Here is an 11,684-nt window from a genome sequence, read left to right as displayed (position 1 = left end):
ATAATGGCCCTCTGTCCTCCTCTTCCTAGCTCCAAATTTGTGGTTTAGTTTGGGAAACATTGGTCTTGGAAAATTTTGCTTTTTTCTTCTCCCAGCCCTCTTGTTTTGAGTTAACTATCTTGTCTAATCTTACCACCTGCACCATGTACTTGTTGACAGAAATTCTCAGCTCAGCATCCTGCAAATGCATTCCCTGTTGTCTTTAGCTGTGCATTCTGTCTTTGATCCTTCTATCAACTTGAGAACAGTTGCAGAAGGAAGTGTTTAATGTCTGAATGTAGTATTCTTATAAAAGCAGTTGGGAATTACAAAACCTTGGGTTGAAAAATAATACACTTTGAGTAATAAAATGCATCTGCAGGGGAACCTCTAGAAATCCAAATTTCGGATTATCTGGCAAGATCGCACAGTATCAATGCTTGGCTAAACTGTAATCTGGCATTCGATTAACTGAATGAACTACTCCCTGCCTGCCTCCTTTTGGGTAATGGGGGTTCCTCTGTATTTCATGTTGCTTTTAGGTGGTTATGAATTTTGCTCTATCCTGTACCAAATGTAGTTAAACTGCAGGTGAAATGTGGAATTTCGCATTCCCATATTTTCAGGCGAGTTTACACAGGTGTAGTTTTATGCTCTAACTTCAATAGGAAGAAGCTCTGAATATTATAGGTGAAAAGAATGGTTGATCTGTTTTGAAATTCTGAAAGATGGAGGAAACTTGGAGACTATTAGAACTGTGTCAGTTTAAGAATGAGGCTTACCTTGTTAATATAGGAAACATTTTGAGGGTTCTCCAATGAATTCACTACATCAAAGCAGTGGATCTAAAATATTTTGAAGACCTGAGGAAGATAGCTGGATTACGAAATATGGTTTATTTGAAACATTCAGTAGTGTGGAGTTGAGGCTAAAATTATTGATTGATTTGGTAGAGCAGGCTTGAAGGGCACAGTGACGTACTTTTGAGGGTTGTGGATTTTGGGAAAGAAAAGGAAATGCTTTCAATCTTTAGAAAGAAAGCAGTATAGAGTTTTTCAGTGTTTAAGTGGTAATAGAATCTCAAGACTGGTGTTTTTTTGCAACCAAATACCTTTTTGGATGAAGGGAGTACCATGGGTACTCTATTTACATTATTTATCAACCAAAGGAAATTGTTCGGGATTACTGCTGGAGTGATATGTACATATTGTTCAAAGCAATTTATTAAAAGAATTAAATGCAATCCTTTACATATGGGTAGCTCAGTGATGTGACAAAATAAATTCTGGACTTAAAAACAGGACCATGCAAGGGAACAGCTTTCCCATTGAGCTGTGAATGTGGTCTTAATGTCTGTAGTTGAAGCAGAGATCATGTCAATGTTTAAATGATTGTTATTTAGTAGCCCAGTGAGTGTTAGCTTGAAAGTTAATGCCCCACGAGTCCCACAGATTTGTCATGTCTGAACAGGATTTAAAATGCATGCAACAGGTGACTGAGCAAAACTTTAATTTTAAACAAAATAATGGGATGTGGGGTTGCTGACTGGGTTACAATTTATTGCCCATCCCTAGTTGTTCTTGAAGGTGGTGGTCAGCTGTCATCTTGGACTCCCCTGCAGACCTTGGTTGGGGGGGATATTCAGTGTTAAGATGGAGTTCTAAGATTTTGACCCAGTGCCACTGAAGATGTAGCTTGGAGAACCTGCAGTTGGTGTGTACCTATGGATCTCCTGCCTTTGTTTCTAGATGGTAGAAGTTATGGGATTAAGAAGGTGCTGTTGAAGGACACATGGGAAGTCAACTGCAGTGATTCTTTATGGTCTACAGTATACTACTGCCACTGTGCATTACTTCGCAAGTCCTACTTAACAGTGCACTGGGTGTGTCTTGTTTAGTTTGCCAAGACATTCCTGGGCACTCTGTAAGGTGTTTGGAGCTGTACTGGAGCTTTGATTAGTGGCGTGCCTGTTGAGTCTTCAAGCGTATTGCTAGTATGTTGTTAAATACCATAAGCTTTGCAGTATCCAGTGTTTTCAAAACCAAGTGCACTAGAAGACAGTATTAGAATGGAGATAATATTCAGTGTTTCCCCTAGGTGGTTTTTTGACCCAGGAGGAGAAAGTGAGGTCTGCAGATGCTGGAGATCAGAGCTGGAAATGTGTTGCTGGAAAAGCACAGCAGGTCAGGCAGCATCCAGGGAACAGGAGAATCGACGTTTCGGGCATAAGCCCTTCTTCAGGTTTTTTGACCCAGACTTGCGTATTGTTGTTACCAACTTGAAATTTGCAGATGTTACCAAAGTTTGGTAACATAAAATTCCACAAGGGATAATTTACTATAGTAATGAAATACGTGGACACTTAGAAAAAGTGCACTTCTATGAAATGATAACTTCAACGATATGGCTTCACAAGTAGAAGCCAAGGTACTATATGGTGCTATGGGATACCCTATCATATTTGTTGCCGCAGGAGAAACGTGAGGTAAAACATCTAGGTTTTTAAAAATCTTGACTCAAATGGGAGCCGTGAAATAAGTTACAGATGCCCGCTCAGCCAGTGATAGAATAAGATAGACCGGTGCTGGCTGTGCCTTACTGTAAGATGCCCCTGAACAGACATTTAACTCCACTTTCATCTAATAAATGCAGCCACACCTGCTGAGTTTCTTTAGCAATTTCTTTTTGTTCCTGACTCTAAAATATTCGCCTGCATGCCAAATCTAGAATATTCTTCCCAAATCAATGCAGGGAAGGACTTCAGAAAATACGTGAAGATTGAGCAGGGTTACCTCAGGAGGTGTTCGGTAGGCAACCTCCAAAGACGTTGTAATAACATTATCTTCAATCTGATAAGTTGCTTAAGCGACATAACAAATAAAAGAGTAAAAGTAACGATTTGGAACAAAATTAGTGTTGAGGATATATTCCCCGCCCCCACCTCTGCCTGGCCGCCTACGGCTCTCACCGTCTGATGCACTGTTAACAATTGAGCAGCGAGGCCGCTGCATCTACCACACCATAACGGCGCACCCGGCCAATCACAGAGCTGTCTCCCAGCTGCGGCCAATGAGAACGAAGAGGAAACGGTTAATGCCCAACACTCAATGATGGACAGGACAATTGTTTAATCAAGAACAGAGGGCAGGAAGTGGCCCTTCAAACCGCCTCACGCCATGCCACCGGTAGGGATGGTGATGGACAGGCGAACTGGCCAACCAGAGTGATGGAAAGGCGGGATATCGCTCATCACCTTATGGCACGTCACCGGATGTTCTGGTGGGTGAATGACAGCTTTCGCAGCCAATCGGAGTGGCGGATGGGCGGGCTGTGACGTCAGTTCTGGCCCGGTTGCCGTGGCGGGGCCGGAGAGAGCGGGGGACTGTGGTGAGGGAGAGTCCAGTCGATCCGTCGGCGGCGGCGGGTAAGGCCGTGAATCATGTCTCTGGGAAAGTCTGAGTGACTCGGGCCATCTTTGGTAAATTAATGGTTTGCGTCCTTCTTCGGCGGAACAATGAGTGTGGATCAGAGAGAGGGTGGTGTGAGGAGGAGCCTGGGCACTCCGACCTCCTGAACCAGCACAACTCTACCGGCTTCACCAATATAACTTCACTCTTGGTTATTGTTCATTTAAAACTTGAATCATGCCACCTTCTGGACTCTGCCCAGAACTGGGATGTGGGCAGTCCCAACCTGGGCTTGCTTCATTTGAAGTGAAAGGGGAGACAAAAGGCTGGAGAGTATGGTTTTAATGACCACACGAATTTGTGCCTTGTCTTGTTTGAGGATCCAAAATACTCGCGGATTTGGTGATGTGTTGCGCACTCAGGCTGGGCATGATTCGCGAAATGGTGCAGGGTGTTCAAATTCTGGATATTTTGTAGTTAAGAGACAAAAAAAAACCCCCTGCAGATGCTGGAGTCCAAGGTAGACCGGCAGGAGGCTGGAAGATCAAAGCAAGCCAGGCAGCATCAGGAGCTGGAGAAATCGACCTTTCGAGTATAACCCTCCTTTCACTAGAAACGTTGGCTTCTCCACCTCCTGTTTTGCTGTATTCTTCCAGCCTCCTGCTTGTCTTTAGAGATCTTAGCTACCATTGTCAAAATAGATCAAAATAAGCTTTTCATGAAATGACTTATTGTGAATGACTATTGCAAACTCATGGCAAAAATGCAGCTATACCCTTTTGTTGTTGTTGTAACTGATTAGGTTTTGTTTACTGATTCATTTTTAATTTCAAAATTTATTAATACTTGTGAAGATACTACTTAATGGGTAAAAATTGTTCTCATGAACTTTGCCTGTATGTTATATTGTATGGTGTACATCCTCTTGTGACTGGATATTATGTTTACTGTTATCGAAGTCAGTCAATTCATCGTTTGAAACATTGTGGTAGGGTTTGCTACTATTGGACTGCACTGTCCCCAGACTAATAAGAGAAAATTACACGGGGTTTCTGCTGTTTATCTGGTGACTTTTCCTAGAGAGTGCACAGAAGTGGACATTATTCAAGGATATAATATGAATCACCTCTCATCACAGCCATTATTGAAAAATCTGTTTAAACATTTAGCTCCCAAATAGTGAATTGCTGATGCATCTGAAACTGGAATTGCACCCGGGTTGAAATTTGCAGGCACAACTAATTGATTTCATCTGCGAGTACTGCAAAAATACTGTTAGCTTTTATGTGATTGCAATGTGGGGAAGATAATGGGGTATACCAATTGCAATAGTTATTCAGTTGAAACATTGGCAATGTTCAGATTCTGTACTGCAAGCAACTCATTTCAAAGAGGACCATGATCAGATGGGGCAATGAGTAGCAGGTGAAGTTTAATCTAGCTAAATGTGAGGTGCTACATTTTTGTCGGACAAATCAGGGCAGAAGTTACCTACTTAATGGGGAGGATCCTGGGGAGTATTGTTGAAAAGAGACCTTCAAGTGCAGGTTCATAATTCCGTGAACGTGGTGTCACAGATTGATAGGATAGTGAAGGTGTTTGGTACACTTGCCTTTATTGGGTGGTGCATTGACTATAGTTGGAAGGTCATGTTGTGATCATACAGGACATTGGTTAGCCACATTTGGAATATATCCTTCAATTCTGATCTCCTTGCATTAGGAAAGATGTTAAACTTGAAAAGGTTCAGAAAAGATTTTCAAGGATTTACCAGGGGTTGGAGTGTTTGAGCTATGGGGAAAGACTGAAAAGACTGGGGCATTTTTCACTGGAGCATTAGAAGCTGAGCGATGACCTCATAGAAGTTTATAAAATCATAAGAGATATGGATAGGGTAAATAGCTAAGGTCTTTACTCTGGGGTGGGAAGTCCAAAGCTTAAAAAGTATAGATTTAGGGTGTGAGGGAAAAGATTTAAAAAGCACCTAAGGGGTGACTTTTGCAAGCCGGCTGGTGCATGTATGGAATGAATTGCCAGAGGAAGTGGTGGAGGCTGGTACAATTACAACATTTTAAAGGCATCTGGATGGTACATAATTAGGAAGGGTTTCAAGGGATGTGGGTTAAATGCCAGAAAATGGAACTGAAGGGTCAGTTTCTGTGCTGTATATTTCTGTGCCTCCGACTCTAAATGCTACCAAACAACATTTGAGACAAAACGACTTGAACTGATGCTAAGACAGATTAGGACACAAGGTAATGGCAGACATCTATCATGAGAGATACTGATTTGTGTGATTGTTATGGTGAACTATGCTAACCTTGCCTGATGGGGCTCTGGAGATTGTACTGTCTGACACATTTTCGACAGATAAATTCAATGGATTGGCCAAATCAGCACAGATGTCATTAAATTAGCACTGAGTTGAAGCTGAAGAGTTGGCTACCCTGTCCTTTCAAGAAATGTCAAGGATGCTTCTGAGACAGTGAATGTGGAAATTGTTCAGCCTTTTCTCTGAGCTAATGAGAAAGTGTATACGGTATGAGCAGGAAGGGTAAGAGTTAAGTTTTGGGTTGTGTCAGACAAAGGCTCAGCTAGCATGACTTGGATCAGATAAGAAGTTGCAGTAAACAGTGAGGTGCTGGAGGCAAGGTATCTCTTCGCTTGTTATTCAGCTGATAACATTTTATTCACACTGTCTGACACTCTTGATCACCTGCAGAGACCTATTATTTGGCCTGTCAACACTCCATTCACCACACCAATTGTATGATCTTTTGATTAATCTGCCTATACATTCTGTGCCTGTGTGCTTCTCTATCACTTCACCTGAGGGAGGGGCAATGCTTTGAAAGCTTATGATTTCAAATAAACACATTGGACTATAACCTGTGTGTCATCTGACTGCTGACCTTGGACAGAACAATGGAACCTTCTGTGATGAGTGTTGTCTTTAGCACCAAGTGTCAGATTGGTGATGGCAAAGCTGCCAATACCTCATATTGGTCAGTGCTGATAGATGACAATATGGCAACATTGTGGACCAAGACATTTGCCTTTGTGATGCTAATGGATAAACTGAATACTTTTCAGATGTGAGAGTTTATCCGCGTATTCCTCAGTATGCAGCATCATCGATGTAGAGCAACCTTCTGAGCACTTAGTGCCACATTGTCTCAGGATCTCAGGTGAGCAAGATAAATACTTTTGTCCACATACACACCAAAAATATCAATGATGAAGTCATTTGAGAGCAGCAAAATGAGAAATATCCCAAAAAGTGTTGGTTTCAGAATGCAATATTGTTTGATTCCAAAGATTTCTGATATTGCCCTGTCCATGCCTATCCTGTCATTGTGGAAAGATTGTATTCAGCAGCTTCAGTGAGCATTTTGAATATACCACTTCTGTTCACATCTTTGAGGAGAAAGTGAGGACTGCAGATGCTGGAGATCAGAGCTGAAAATGTGTTGCTGAAAAAGCACAGCAGGTCAGGCAGCATCCAAGGAGCAGGAGAATCGACGTTTTGGGCATGGCTCATGCCCGAAACGTCGACTCTCCTGTTCCTTGGATGCTGCCTGACCTGCTGTGCTTTTTCAGCAACACATTTTCAGCTCTGTTCATATCTTTGCATGCTTTGCTGTGATTGTTGCTTTAAGGTGGATACCTCTATTCACAGTATTTCTCTTGCAGTTTCTAGACTGAGATCATCATGTCAGTTGTCAATCTTCTTCCAATTCTGAAACCAAACTGGAGTTTGGCATAGTTGTGTTCAGTCTGAGGGCAACACAGTCAAGTTTCCCACAGTCTTTGGCTTCTATAATCGCTAGGCTCAATATTTCTGCTTTTTCTGGAACTCCTACCCAACACCCCACTATCCTTCTAAATTGGTTCTTAAAAAACCACCTCTTGAGCAAAACATTTGTGGTATTCATTTAATTCAAAGATCAGGGCAAAAGGTTTGTTAAAGAAGTAAAAAGACCAAAGTTTTGGGAAGGAGTTCAGAACTTAAAGCCATATAGCTGAGGCCATGTTTTGTTAGTGGTGCCATGCCAGTGGGGGGTGGTGGGGGGGGAGGTATTAGATACCAGAATTAAAGAAATATGACAAACTTGTAGGTCATAGACTTAGAGCAGGTTACTGAGATAGCAAAGAGCAAAGTTATGGAGGAATTCAACAGTAATGGTGAGAACTTTGGAACTGGGTGTGCTCAACTGGGAGCCAGTGTAAATCAGTGAATACAGTGCATATGGGAGTGACAGGTGACCAGTACTTGGTGTGAGTTAAAAGACAGGCTCAGAGGTTTACACAAATTCATCTTTTGGGAAAAGGCCAGGTTGACTAGGGGTGCACTGAACTGGTCAAGTCCTGAGGTAACAAAGATATGGATGAGGATTTCTGAAGCAGAAGAGAAATGGTATACAATACTTAAGTGGAGGTAGAAGGGTTTGGTCAGGAGTTGCATGCATGTTTGGATTCTCACTTTAGGGATCAGATATCCGGGAGCAGAATTATAATCAATGACCAATGATACAATTACATTGGTTTGCCTAGTGTTTGAGTTGAAGTCTCTGCCCAGACAGTACAGGATGTGAGAGAAGTAGTCGAACAATTCAGAAGCAGTGAAGATGCTGAGAGTGATGGAACTTGCAATAGTGGTCTCTACCTTTAGCCTAAAATGGCTGTAATTCTCAGTTTGATATGCCTAAAAGGCACCAGTAAGTGTACATTTATCTTCTGTTGAAAAATGTGGTGCTAGAAAAACAACAGGCCAGGCAGCATCCGATGAGCAGGAGAATCGACGTTTCGGGCATAAGCCCTTCAGGAATTCCTGAAGAAGGGCTTATGCCCGAAACGTCGATTCTCCTGCTCCTCGGATGCTGCGTGGCCTGCTGTGTTTTTCCAGCACCACGTTTTTCAACTCTGGTCTCCAGCATCTCCAGTCCTCACTTTCTCCTACATTTATCTTCTGAACATGTACATATACAATTACCTTTCCTTTCAACAATAAGATAATGTTGAACAATTACAGGTAATACTTTTTCAATGAACATATTCTAGGAATGCAATGACAGTTTAATTCAGCTCTGACCTTGCAGTACTACTGTTGTGAGCTGGATCTGTGTAGGTTGATGAAAAGCGAAAATACTTATTTCATAATTAGAGGAAGTATCTCAATCCTCAAAATATTTGTTAGCCAGACACTGTGAGCTGATTAAACCCAGCATTATTCTGCCTCAAAACATAAAAAACAGAAATTGCAAACCTACCTGTTTTGCTTTGGGTTGATGTTAAGATCCCACGCTACAGTTTTAACAATAGGTTGTATGTGAATATATAACAAAAACACATGCAGAACCAGTGGCATTATGCACTTGAACAAAAAATTGATAAAGATGCAACTTAAATATGGAACGAAACATCATAAGCCGTGTCACAGAAGTGTTAGAAAGCAGAAGTTTGATACTGAGCTGTAGATGGCAGACGACCTAAAACTTTTTACTTTTAATTTAGTAATGGCATGTGGGCATTGCTGGCTCGACCAGGATTTATTGCCTATCCTTAATTGTCCAGAGAGCAGTTACAACTCGACCACACTGCTGTGGACCTGGAGTCACACGTAGGCCTGACGAGGATGATAGTTTCCCTTCCAAAAGGACTTGAGTGAACCAGAGGGGGTTTTCTGACAATCAACAATGGATTCATGATCAATATTAGACTCTAAATTCCAGATTTTTAAACTGAATTTAAATTCTACCATCTGCTGTAGCAGGATTTGAACTCTGATTCTCCAGAGCATTACTTGAGTCTCTGGATTAACTGTCCAGTGATAATACAACTAGGCCATTGCTTCTCTCATCAAAGGGATAAGTTTTTAGGGAAAATCTTACAGGAGAACAGGGAGTTCGAGGGACAGAGAGGTTTAGGATTGGATCTCTGAAACTTTGAGCTTGGGCAGCTGAGGTCACAGCCACCAACAGTGATGTAATTGAGATGCTTGAGAGGCCAGAATTAGATGAGAGCAGACATTGTATTGTACTGACAGGATACAAAAGTGAAAAGAAGCAAGATGAGGATTTTAAAACCACGATGTCATGTGGAGATCCATGTAGGTTAGTGAGGACAGTATGAATGTACATAGGTGAATGGGAGTTAGGTCCCAGCCTGCAGAGTGTTGGGTGGCCCCTAGTTTACAGGAGATAGACTGAAAGGCTGACCAGGAGTGCATCGGAACAGTTAATTCTAAAGCTAACAAAGACATGGATGAGGGGTTTCAGTGCCAAATGAGCTGAAGTTGAAGCTGAAAATGTGTTGCTGGAAAAGCGCAGCAGGTCAGGCAGCATCCAGGGAACAGGAGAATCGACGTTTCGGGCATAAGCCCTTCTTCAGGAATCGGGCTTATGCCCAAAACGTTGACTCTCCTGTTCCTTGGATGCTGCCTGACCTGCTGCGCTTTTCCAGCAACACATTTTCAGCTCTGATCTCCAGCATCTGCAGACCTCACTTTCTCCTCAGAGCTGAAGTTGAAGTTGAAGTCTGGCAATGTTACAGAGGTGGAGACATAAGTTAAAAATTGCACAATGCCAGTTTATAGTCCAGCAGGTTTATTTGGAGGCACTAGCTTTTGAAGCACTGTTTCTTCGTCAGGTGGTTGTGGAGCAGGAGCAGGAGCAAGAAACAACGCTCCGAAAGCTAGTGCCTCCAAATAAACCTGTTGGACGAGAATCTGGTGTTGTGATTTTTTAAAAAACTTTGTCCATCCCAGTCCAACGTCGGCTTCTCTAAATCAGAGATAGAAGTGTTAGTGATAGACCGAATATGTGAATGGAAACTCCAATATGACACCAATGTTGTCACAGCTTTACTGAACAGAGACACAACTGGTATTCACATATTTGCCACTGTCAGAGCTTGAAGAGGTTATGAAATGCAGTTAATTAGTTAAGTTGTTTGGGTTAAATGAAAAAGGAATGTTAGTTTTTAAGGGTGCGTGGTGTTCATTTATGGCTTGACTTGTGACTGTGATGTGGTAATGTGTGATCTTGCTTTGGAATGTTTGAACATTCTCTGCAAAGGAGTTATCAAAGGAAAAAATAATTCCTGGACTGAGGTTGGAATGTGATGATAATGTGGTGTCAGTATTGCGAATTATGGGGAATGTCTAATGAATATATTTGCTGTAGATGGCACAGGTATGAGTGTTGTTCACTGTGTGGTGTTGAAGATTAGGTTGCTGGTAAACATGAATGCAGAGCGATAGACTGAGTGAGAACAGCTGTAAGACATCACTCTAACTTAGAGGTAGGTAATAACATTGGCACTGGAAAATTGTTTAGTTCATAGAATCTACAATAGTTAGAATCTTTTTCTGTAAGTTTTGAGCAAATAACACACAGATTTTAAACTCTGTTCCAAGACTGTTAGGAGGTTTGTGATTGAGAGTATATAACGATTCTTGTGTTAATGGGGCATATTTGGGTGCCAGTTAGTACAGAGAGTGACTGAAATGTCTTACTGTTCTAGTTTGAAGTAAATTACAGTTCCTTGCAACTTGAGAGCAGTAGACGAGTAGATTTTCTGATAACATCATGTTGTGAGTTTCCCTGACTATTGTAAGCATTCAAATTGCAGTAACAACAGTCAATACTTGAATCACTCAGTGTGTAACAATGAGATGTGATGGAAAGACTTTGCTTCAGAATGTGAGAAAGCAGCAGTTAGGCCTATGAAGCCTATTACTCTCATAGCATGCAACTGCATTTAGAATAGCCCTAATGTTTTGCTTTCATTGCATCATGTGTCTATGTACTTCCAAGTGTAAATCTATTGTTATTTCCCTGTAATTTCAATGTGTCCCCAGTTTTCTGAATTACATCATAATTCATACTTTAATCCAAAAGCCTGCTGAAGCTTTTAGTTGTTTACAAAAGAGTCCAGTTGCCTGTGAATTTACATCTGATAAGCCTGCTCTGCTGGATTCCTGTTATAGCTGTACTCTTTACCAAATGTGTTGCTGCTCAGATCAAACCCAAGGAACAGCGCTCATTTGCAACTTTTCAGAAAACAAATTTATTCAGAATTTAAATCTAATTTTCAAGATTCATCATGAAGACCATCTCCAGAGGTTAGACGATTCGTATAGTTGTAGATAAAGGATACCATTCCAGAGTGCTGCCTATTTCTGGGCACCACACTTTAATAAGGATGATGATTGAAGAGGGTATGGAAAAGATTTAAGAGCATGGTTCCAGGTATGAGAGACTTCAATATGTGTTGAAGTTGATGCTCCTGTTCTTG

General features: G+C 41.5%; 1 protein-coding gene across 4 annotated transcripts in view; it reads left to right on the top strand.

Moving 5' to 3' along the window:
• Positions 1-3,316: 3,316 nt before the first annotated feature.
• The window catches only part of dapk3 (death-associated protein kinase 3), a 47,011-nt gene continuing 38,643 nt past the window's right edge, over positions 3,317-11,684 (top strand). The window contains exons 1-2 of one of the 4 annotated variants that reach the window (XM_043720886.2): positions 3,355-3,403; positions 6,480-6,574. The gene's annotated coding sequence lies outside the window, so the exon portion shown is untranslated. Of the gene's footprint in view, positions 3,458-6,479; positions 6,575-11,684 lie in introns of all 4 variants that reach the window. The other 3 variants (XM_043720887.2, XM_043720885.2, XM_043720888.2) reach the window with 3 other exon arrangements.

The sequence above is a fragment of the Chiloscyllium plagiosum genome, unplaced genomic scaffold (genome assembly GCF_037043375.1).
Source record: "Chiloscyllium plagiosum isolate Xiang-an unplaced genomic scaffold, Cpla_swu_hap1 HiC_scaffold_28, whole genome shotgun sequence".
Taxonomy (NCBI): Eukaryota; Metazoa; Chordata; class Chondrichthyes; order Orectolobiformes; family Hemiscylliidae; genus Chiloscyllium; species Chiloscyllium plagiosum.
Note: the sequence above shows the minus strand (reverse complement) of the source record. Positions and strands in the feature narration are given on the sequence as shown.